This window comes from Anguilla rostrata, chromosome 4, assembly GCF_018555375.3.
Source record: "Anguilla rostrata isolate EN2019 chromosome 4, ASM1855537v3, whole genome shotgun sequence".
Lineage (NCBI taxonomy): Eukaryota > Metazoa > Chordata > Actinopteri > Anguilliformes > Anguillidae > Anguilla > Anguilla rostrata.
In genome coordinates this window covers 2,181,080-2,191,749 of record NC_057936.1, presented here as the reverse complement: position 1 = coordinate 2,191,749, position 10,670 = coordinate 2,181,080, and the positions used below count along the sequence as shown (strand labels likewise).

At 42.5% G+C, this 10,670-nt stretch overlaps 1 long non-coding RNA gene across 1 annotated transcript; it reads right to left on the bottom strand.

The window, feature by feature from the left end:
* Window positions 1–4,693: 4,693 nt before the first annotated feature.
* LOC135252201 (uncharacterized) lies at window positions 4,694–8,192 on the bottom strand. The gene is made up of 4 exons (XR_010329355.1): window positions 8,056–8,192; window positions 7,473–7,558; window positions 6,642–6,708; window positions 4,694–6,119 (listed from the first exon to the last, which is right to left on the bottom strand). It is a non-coding gene; the product is annotated as an uncharacterized LOC135252201 (long non-coding RNA).
* Between the last annotated feature and the right edge of the window lie 2,478 nt (window positions 8,193–10,670).

Genomic DNA, 10,670 nt, shown 5'->3' with positions numbered 1-10,670 from the left:
TGTTGTAGTTGGAGACGATGTGGTAGTGGACGCAGTTGTCGTAGTGGGAACAGATGTGGTAGTTGGAGAAGCTGTTGTAGATGGAGTAGATGTGGTAGTTGGAGTAGCTGTAGTAGTTGGAGCAGTTGTGGTAGTTGGTCTTTCTGTTGTAGTTGGAGCAGATGTAGTAGTTGGAGAAGTTGTTGTAGTTGGAGACGATGTGGTAGTGGACGCAGTTGTCGTAGTGGGAACAGATGTGGTAGTTGGAGATGTAGTTGGAGTAGCTGTAGTAGTTGGAGCAGTTGTGGTAGTTGGTCTTTCTGTTGTAGTTGGAGCAGCAGTGGTAGTTGGAGAACTTGATGTAGTTGGAGCAGCTGTGGTAGTTGGTTTTTCTGTTGTAGTTGGAGCAGATGTGGTAGTTGGTCTTTCTGGTGTAGTTGGAGCAGCAGTGGTAGTAGGAGAAGTTGTTGTAGTTGGAGCAGATGTGGTAGTTGGAGAAGTTGTTGTAGTTAGAGCAGCTGTGGTAGTTGGTCTTTCTGTTGTAGTTGGAGCAGATGTGGTAGTTGGTCTTTCTGTTGTAGTTGGAGCAGATGTGGTAGTTGGTCTTTCTGTTGTAGTTGGAGCAGATGTGGTAGTTGGTCTTTCTGTTGTAGTTGGAGCAGATGTGGTAGTTGGGTTTGTAGTGGACAGTGTGGTGTGAGCAGTGTTGTAGTTGGAGCAGTGTATAGTTAGTAGTTAGTGGAGCAGATGTGGTAGTTGGTCATTCTGTGTAGTTGGAGCAGTGGTATTGGTCTTTGTTGTAGTTGGAGCAGATGTGGTAGTTGGAGGAGTTGTAGTTGGAGCAGATGTGGTAGTTGGTCTTTCTGTTGTAGTTGGAGCAGATGTGGTAGTTGGTCTTTCTGTTGTAGTTGGAGCAGCAGTGGTAGTTGGAGAAGTTGTTGTAGTTGGAGCAGCTGTGGTAGTTGGTCTTTCTGTTGTAGTTGGAGCAGATGTGGTAGTTGGTCTTTCTGTTGTAGTTGGAGCAGATGTGGTAGTTGGGAACTGTGTAGTGGAGCAGATGTGGTAGTTGGAGGTTTGTTGTAGTTGGAGAGCAGTGGTAGTTGGCTTTCTGTTGTAGTTGGAGCAGATGTGGTAGTTGTCTTTCTGTTGTAGTTGGAGCAGAGTGGTAGTTGGCTTGTTGTAGTTGGAGCAGATGTGGTAGTTGGATAATTTGTTGTAGTTGGAGCAGATGTGGTAGTGGAGCGTTGTTGAGTGGAGCAGATGGTAGTTGGCAGGCTGTTGTAGTTGGAGAGATGTGGTAGTTGGGCTGTCTGTGTAGTTGGAGCAGAGTGGTAGTTGGTCTTTGTTGTAGTTGGAGCATGCGTGGTAGTTGGTACTGTGTAGTTGGAGCAGCTGTGGTAGTTGGTCTTTGTTGTATTGGAGCAGATGTGTAGTGTTTTTGTAGTTGGCGAGTGTAGTGGACGTTGTTGTTGTATTGGAGCAGATGGGTAGTTGGATTGTTGTGTTGGACAGATGTGGTAGTTGGTTGTTGTAGTTGGAAGCAGATGGTAGTTGGTGTGTTGTAGTTGGAGCAGCAGTGGTAGTTGGTTTTTGTGTATTGGAGCAGTGTGGTAGTTGGTCTTTCGTGTTGTAGTTGGAGCAGCATGGTAGTGGAGAAGTTGTTGTAGTGGAGCAGTTTTGTAGTGGTCTTGTTGTAGTGGAGCAGCTGTGTAGTTGGAGCGTTGTTGTAGTTGGAGGAGTGTAGTTGAGAGTGTAGGAGTCTTTCTGTTGTAGTTGGAGCAGTGTGTGAGTTGTTCTTGTGTAGTGGAGCAGATGTGTAGTGGAGTAGTTGTTGTAGTTGGAGACGAGTGGTAGTTGGATTTGTTGTAGTTGAAGCAGTGTGGTAGTTGGTCTTTCTGTGTAGTTGGAGCAGCAGTGGTAGTTGGGAACTTTGTTGGGCAGTGTGGTAGTTGGAGAAGTTGTTGTAGTTAGAGCAGTTGTGGTAGTTGGGCTTTCTGTTGTAGTTGGAGCAGATGTGGTAGTAGCTTCTTTTGTAGTTGGAGCAGATGTGGTAGTTGGTCTTTCTGTTGTAGTTGGAGCAGATGTGGTAGTTGGTCTTTCTGTTGTAGTTGGAGCAGCAGTGGTAGTTGGAGAACTTGTTGTAGTTGGAGCAGCTGTGGTAGTTGGTCTTTCTGTTGTAGTTGGAGCAGATGTGGTAGTTGGTCTTTCTGTTGTAGTTGGAGCAGCAGTGGTAGTTGGAGAAGTTGTTGTAGTTGGAGCAGATGTGGTAGTTGGAGCAGTTGTTGTAGTTGGAGCAGATGTGGTAGTTGGTCTTTCTGTTGTAGTTGGAGCAGCAGTGGTAGTTGGAGAAGTTGTTGTAGTTGGAGCAGCTGTGGTAGTTGGTCTTTCTGTTGTAGTTGGAGCAGCAGTGGTAGTTGGAGAAGTTGTTGTAGTTGGAGCAGATGTGGTAGTTGGTCTTTCTGTTGTAGTTGGAGCAGCAGTGGTAGTTGGAGAAGTTGTTGTAGTTGGAGCAGCTGTGGTAGTTGGTCTTTCTGTTGTAGTTGGAGCAGCAGTGGTAGTTGGAGAAGTTGTTGTAGTTGGAGCAGACGTGGTAGTTGGAGCAGTTGTTGTAAATAGAGCAGCTGTGGTAGTTCGTCTTTCTGTTGTAGTTGGAGCTGCAGTGGTAGTTGGAGAAGTTGTTGTAGTTGGAGCAGACGTGGTAGTTGGAGCAGTTGTTGTAAATAGAGTAGCTATGGTAGTTGGTCTTTCTTTTGTAGTTGGAGCAGATGTGGTAGTTGGAGCAGTTGTTGTAGTTGGAGCAGATGTGGTAGTGGGAGCAGTTGTTGTAGTTGGAGCAGTTGTTGTAGTTGGAGCAGTTGTGGTAGTGGGAGCAGTTGTTGTAGTTGGAGCAGTTGTGGTAGTGGGAGCAGTTGTTGTAGTTGGAGCAGTTGTGGTAGTTTGGGCAGATGTAGTAGTTGGAACAGGTTTGGTAATTGCAGTTTCTGTTGTAGTTAGAGCAGCAGTGGTATTTGGAGCAGATGTGGTAGTTGGTCTTTCTGTTGTAGTTGGAGCAGATGTGGTTGTTGGAGCAGTTGTAATTGGAGCAGATGTGGTTGTTTTGGCAGATGTAGTGGTTGGAGCAGTTGTTGTAGTCTGAGCAGATGTGGTAGTTGGAGCAGTTGTTGTAGTTGGAGCAGCAGTGGTAGTGGGAGCCGCTGTTGTAGTTTGAGCAGATCTGGTAGTTTGGCCAGATGTAGTATTTCGAACAGGTATGGTAATTGCAGTTTCTGTTGTAGTTAGAGCAGCAGTGGTATTTGGAGCAGATGTGGTCATTTGAGATTTTGTTGCAATTGGAGCAGCTGTGGTAGTTGGTGGATTTCTTGTAGTTGGAGTAGCAGTGGTAGTTGGAGCAGTGGAGGTAGTGGGTTGAGCTGTTAAATTGGGAGAAGCTATTGTAGTTCGAGCAGTAGTGGTAGTTAGGGTTTTTGTATTGGGAACAAGTTTTGTATTTGAATTAGATGTGGTAATTTGAACAACTTCTGTAGTTAGAGCAGACATGGCTGTTGGAGCACCTGTTGCACTTGGAGCGAGTTTTGTAGTTGAATTAGTTGTGGTCGTTCGAGCCACTTGTGTAGTCTCCATAATTGGTGCAACTGTGTTATTCAGAGTAGTCATAGTAGTTTGATGGACTGTAGAATTGGGAGAGCATTTACAGCAATACTTTAAATTCTCATATATTTTAATGACATTCCTGCCCAAAGGCCATTCTCTAGGCTAAAAAATGAACCCACGGTTAATCACTTTACAAAAACGCACACACACACTTGTGGACATTATTTCTGCAATGTCACAATTGTAATCCGTAGTTTTTTTAATTTACCAGATAACTTGCAAATTTGAGTTGAATGGACATTGACTCAACTCTGACAATTGTCAAGTAGCCAAGTTAATGAGTGATTCTGAGTTCACATTTAGGAAACTCGAGAAGCTGAGTTTGATATCCAAAAATAATTATGATACTTAAAATTGAAGAGATTGAACAAGTGGACATGACTAAAGAGACACACACACACACATGCACACACACACCCCTGTTGTCTTTCTGTGCCACTGGATTAGTATGAATGAGACACACACTGTGAGTCACAACTGAAAGAAATGTTGCTGGGTCAGTTAGAAGTGCTCTTGAATCTCGAGACGATTACTAACATAATAATAAGAATATTCATTTTCTACATATAATACATATCTTAGTACATTATTGTATCCTACCACGCCATGTCCGATTAAAGTAGTTTCACCTAAACGTTAATCTACATTAAGCTGGTAAACTAAATACTAACACTAAAATTCAACAATTTAATCTGAGCAGCTCTTTGTGTTTCTGATTTAATTATCCTCAGTCACATCAAATGTGCCTGTTCACAGATTTGTTTTTGTGCAAGACAGGTGAGCCCATTTTGGTGAACTCCACGCATTTAATCATTTTCTTACCTGTTTGTGCATAGCACAAGGCCAGATATCCAATAAAAACAAAATAAAGCATGTTTACTTCCAGCGCAAAATGAGATTTGTTCCGACCAAGGGAAATAACAAGATTCTGTCTTGTTTAAGGAAGTGTGCATAATTACCCCCCAGGGGGTGGGGTGTTGTGTGACATCAAAGGCAATATGATTACTGCCAAAAAAAAGTGCGATCATCCAATGGCCTCATAACAGCTCACACAGCTAAGGCATTCTTTTTCTGTAATTTATTCTATGACAGAACCAGGCACCTACACAGCAGAAAAATTAGGAATTCGGGACAAAACATATTTCAATTTTACATTAAATGATGGATGCTGTAAAGTCCATGGTTTTTAAATATCCTTAATTTGTGTTAAATGTATTAAAACAACATACAGGTCTATCCCAGCTTTATATTTATAGATATACATATATACATTCACATAAGTTCACCCAAAAGGTAACAGAGTTATATAGTAAACCTTCATTTGACTAAGAAGTCACATTGAGATTAAAACCACTTTTACAAGTGAGACCTAGCCAAGACAGGGCCAAAGCAGAATAAAACAGCATACAAAACAACAACAATGACAACAATAGCAGAATAGAAAGAAACAGTAGCAGAATAAAACAACCAACATGATAAAATACATAAACTAAAACAGTGTTAAATAAGTTCAGGGTTTAAAACAAGAACAAGTCACAGACAAAATAACAATTATCAGTCTTTTAAAATCTGGTAACGAGATGAGATAATCAAGTTTGAGTTTAGCCTGCAGCTCGTTCCAGGCCCATGAGCCTTGATAGAACAAGCTCATCTTGCCCGCCTCAGTTCAGACAGCAGGTACCGTACAGTGCAACCACTTTTGAGATCTTAGGTTGTGACTACCTTGCAAGAATAAAGTTTATGTACCTGGGCAGTTTACAAAGGATAGCTTTATAGATAAAAATATACCAGTGCTGCATCCTATGCATTGCAAGGGATGGCCAGTCAACTAGGTTGTACAAGACACAGTGATGGGTCCTATAATTAGAATTTGTAATGTATCTCAAGGCTGAATGATACAGGGGGTCGAGCTTAGCCAAAGTAGAGGGACAGGCAAATCTGTAAACAGTATCACCATAGTCAAGCTGTGGCAGGAAAAGCCCGGCAACTAAAGGTTTCCTTGAAGACATCAAGAAACAAGACTTCAACCTGTACACAAAGCTGAGTGTGAATTTCAGCTTCTTAGCTAGACATTCAATGTGATGTTTAAAATTTAGTTTTTTGTCCAACCAGATTCCTAAGCATTTATAGCTGTCGACAAATTCAATGGAAATGCCGTTTGCTGTTATGAGTGATTATAATCTTGAAAGTTGATCTGCAAAAAAACCTACGACAACACAGCAACGGTGGTTGTTGTTGTAGAAGCTGTCCTTTTATTGGAGCAGTTTCAGTATGAGAAACTGTTGTAGTATTTGGAGTGGCGGTTGTATTTGAATCAGCTGTTGTAGTTGGAGCAAGCCTTGTTGTTCCAGGGCTTCTTGTTGTTGGTTGGAGTGGATGTTCTTATGAGAGGATCTGTTGTAGTTGCAGTGGTTGCTGTAGTAGGAGCAGATGTTGTAGCGGGAGGGGTTGTTATAGTTGGAGGGGTTTTTGTAGTCAGTGGGGTTGTTCTTTAAAATGAGAGAAAAATCCAGCATTAGCACAGATTTCAGTCAATTAATGATTGAATGAATTGCAAAGTAAGCCATAAATATACAGCGCAGTCAATAAGTATTTGGACAGTGACACAATTTATTATTGCTTTGGCTCTGTACTCCAGCACATTGAATTTGAAATAAAACAATAAATATGAGGTCACAGTGCAGACCGTCGGATGTCTTCTGAGGGTATTTACATCTGTATCGGGGGAACAGTGTATGAATTAAAGCACTTTTCTATATATAGTTCCCCCAATTTAGCACCACTGTTTCATTTCAAATCCATTTTACTGTAGTACAGAGCCAAAACAACAAAAATTGTGTCAGTACCCAAATTCTTACGGATATAAAGTGATACACTTGCACTTTCAACATTGACTTGAAACGTTAATTATCTTGTCAGCATTGTGTGCACCTTCCCCCAATTGACAAGGTTGCTGAACAGTTCTGGTACTGGTCATTCACTATGGTTTTGGTTTGGCATAGGTTACTCACATTTTTTCCTGATGGATTTCACTGTAATCTTAATATTTACGTTCAAATGTTTCAGCAGATTTTGCACCTGAAAAAAAGAGAAAAGTGCTGGCATGAAGTATGTAAGTGCATAATGTATGGAGTAAAATCAGTGGAAAAGCCCGTATTATGCATTTTAACCCTTTCCCTCCAATCTGTAAAATATACATGTGTGTGTGTGTGTGTGTGTGTATAATGTAAAAAGCTTATAATACATATAATACATCGTGATGGTGTTGGTGTTGGTGGGCTAGTAGGGGAAATATTCCCTCTGGTCAAATAATCCCCAATGCTCCAGTGCAGTGATGGGGACACTGCACTGTAGTGTTTCGGATCAGACGTTAAACCGACTCATCCAGACTCACTGTGGTCATTAAAGCCCCCATGAAACTCATCACAAGGAGTAGAGGGTTTCCCGGTGTCCTGGCTAAATCTCCAACCTGGCGCTCTCAACCTTGCCACCTAATCATCCCCTGACTTAAGTGGCTAATAATCATTATCTCCCTCTCCACTGATGTGTGCTGAGCGTTCTGGTGCAAAATGGCTGCCGGCCATCACCCAGGTGGGTGCTACACATTGGTGGTGGTTGAGGCGAGTTTTCCCTTCCTCACTGTACAGTGCTTTGAGTGTGAGGAAAGCACAATAAATGCAATGAATAATAACAATAACAATAACAATAATAATAATAATAATAATAATAATAATAATGATAATAATAATGGTGTGAAATGTCACACCATCTTACTGACCTGGCTTCAAAACCAACAACCCTGCATGCCACTGACAAAAAAGTTTCAAATGCTGTCAACCCACCTCTTGCACAAATGGAATAATTGTATCCCTGTCAAGATCAACCGTGGAATCAACGGTAATTTCCAGTCTTGCTGATGTTGTCAGGTCTGTATACAGTGAGAGATTTTACATGAGAATTGTAAACTGCGTTACAGAGTGTCTTGAATCCCAAACATGCATCTAAAGATAAGTAATCTACTGAAATACAGTATTTATTTATTTTTGTACTAGCTCACAATGTAAGACTGTACTGATTTCTTGAACAATTTATGCAAATATATAATTGTTGCTGATTCTTAAGTTAACTGATTTCATTGATGAAATATGACAAACTTTTTAAATGTGGAAAAATTATGGAACTGCATTGTGGAACAAAAACTAATAATTGCATTGCTAGACGAGGAAAGAAAAGCTGTGCTTTACATTTAATTCATCTATGAATCATCTGATCTAAAAGTAATCTGAAATCAAGCAAATCAAAATTCAAATCTGAGAATAATCATTCTAAAAAATAAATGAGTTTCAGAAGTGATAATAGATTGAGAATTTTCAACAGCAAAATTTGTATAGCACATATTTACACAACAATGAGAGAAAAACATACTTGATGTAGCTGTAGTGGCTTCTTCAGTTGGAGAGCGTACTGTAGTTGACTGTGGAAAGGTGTGTGTAATGGGGCCTGGCGTTGTAGCATTAAGGAAAGTTGTAGGTGTACGAGTTGTTGTAGGAAGGTCTGTTGGAGCAGCAGTGGTAGTTGGAGTTTTTATTGTTGTAGGAACAGATGTGGAAGTTGGAGCAACTGTGGAAGTTGGAGCTTCTGTTGTAGTGGGAGCAGCAGTAGTAGTTGGTGCTTTTGTTGTAGTTGGAGCAGATGTGGTAGTTGGTGCTTCTGTTGTAGTTGGAGCAGATGTGGTAGGTGGTGCATCTGTTGTAGTTGAGGCAGATGTGGTGGTTGGTGCTTCTGTTGTAGTTGGAGCAGCAGTGGTAGTTGGTGCTTCTGTTGTAGTGGGAGCAGCAGTAGTAGTTGGTGCTTTTGTTGTAGTTGGAGCAGATGTGGTAGTTGGTGCTTCTGTTGTAGTTGGAGCAGATGTGGAAGGTGGTGCATCTGTTGTAGTTGGAGCAGAGTGGTAGTTGGAGAGTTGTAGTGGAGCAGTGTAGTTGGTCTGTTGTAGTTGGAGCAGATGTGGTAGTTGGAGTTTCTGTTGTAGTTGGAGCAGCAGTGGTAGTGGCTTCTGTTGTAGTTGGAGCAGATGTGGTAGTGGGAGCAGTTGTTGTAGTTGGAGCAGTTGTGGTAGTTGGTGCTTCTGTTGTAGTTGGAGCAGTTGTGGTAGTTGGTGCATCTGTTGTAGTGGAGCAGCAGTAGTAGTTTGGGCTTTTGTTGTAGTTGAGCAATGTGGTAGTGGTGTTTCTGTTGTAGTTGGAGCAGAAGTGGTAGTTGGTGTTTCTGTTGTAGTTGGAGCAGATGTGGTAGTTGGAGAAGTTGTTGTAGTTGGAGCAGATGTGGTAGTTTGTGCTTCTGTTGAAGTTGGAGCAGCAGTGGTAGTTGGAGCTTCTGTTGTAGTTGAGGCAGATGTGGTAGTTGGAGCGACTGTTGTAGTTGGAGCAGAAGTGGTAGTTGGAATTGTTGGAGTGGGACAATGGGCTGTTGTAGGGCTTGGTAGTTGGTGTAGCTGTTGTAGGAAGGTCTGTTGGTGCAGTTGTAGTTGGCAGATGTGGTAGTTGGAGCTTCTGTTGTAGTTGGAGCCGCTGTTGTAGTTGGAGCCATTGTTGTAGTTGGAGCAGCTGTTGTAGTTGGTGCTTCTGTTGTAGTTGGAGCAGATGTGGTAGTTGGTGCTTCTGTTGTAGTTGGAGCAGCAGTGGTAGTTGGTGCTTCTGTTGTAGTTGGAGCAGATGTGGTAGTTGGTGCTTCTGTTGTAGTTGGAGCAGAAGTGGTAGTTGGAGCATCTGTTGTAGTGGGAGCAGCAGTAGTAGTTGGTGCTTTTGTTGTAGTTGGAGCAGATGTGGTAGTTGGTGTTTCTGTTGTAGTTGGAGCAGCAGTGGTAGGTGGAGCTTCTGTTGTAGTTGGAGCAGCAGTGGTAGTTGGAGAAGTTGTTGGAGTGGGAGCAGCAGTAGTAGTTGGTGCTTTTGTTGTAGTTGGAGCAGATGTGGTAGTTGGTGTTTCTGTTGTAGTTGGAGCAGCAGTGGTAGGTGGAGCTTCTGTTGTAGTTGGAGCAGCAGTGGTAGTTGGAGATCTGTTGTAGTGGGCAGAAGTGGTAGTTGGAGCTTCTGTTGTAGTGGGAGCAGCAGTAGTAGTTGGTGCTTTTGTTGTAGTTGGAGCAGATGTGGTAGTTGGTGCTTCTGTTGTAGTTGGAGCAGATGTGGTAGGTGGTGCATCTGTTGTAGTTGGAGCAGATGTGGTAGTTGGAGCGACTGTTGTAGTTGGAGCAGAAGTGGTAGTTGGAGCTTCTGTTGTAGTGGGAGCAGCAGTAGTAGTTGGTGCTTTTGTTGTAGTTGGAGCAGATGTGGTAGTTGGTGCTTCTGTTGTAGTTGGAGCAGATGTGGTAGTTGGAGCTATTGTTGTAGTTGGAGCCGCTGTTGTAGTTGGAGCCATTGTTGTAGTTGGAGGAGATGTGGTAGTTGGTCTTTCTGTTGTAGTTGGAGCCGCTGTTGTAGTTGGAGCCATTGTTGTAGTTGGAGCAGATGTGGTAGTTGGAGCTTCTGTTGTAGTTGGAGCAGATGTGGTAGTTGGAGCTTCTGTTGTAGTGGGAGCAGCAGTAGTAGTTGGTGCTTTTGTTGTAGTTGGAGCAGATGTGGTAGTTGGTGTTTCTGTTGTAGTTGGAGCAGCAGTGGTAGGTGGAGCTTCTGTTGTAGTAGGAAGAGATGTGATAATTGGAGCTTCTGTTGTAGTTGGAGCAGATGTGGTAGTTGGTGCTTCTGTTGTAGTTGGAGCAGATGTGGTAGTTGGAGAAGTTGTTGTAGTTGGAGCAGATGTGGTAGTTTGTGCTTCTGTTGAAGTTGGAGCAGCAGTGGTAGTTGGAGCTTCTGTTGTAGTTGAGGCAGATGTGGTGGTTGGTGCTTCTGTTGTAGTTGGAGCAGCAGTGGTAGTTGGTGATTCTGTTGTAGAGGAAGCAGCTGTAGTAGTTGGTGCTTTTGTTGTAGTTGGAGCAGATGTGGTAGTTGGTGCTTCTGTTGTAGTTGGAGCAGATGTGGTAGGTGGTGCATCTGTTGTAGTGGAGCAGA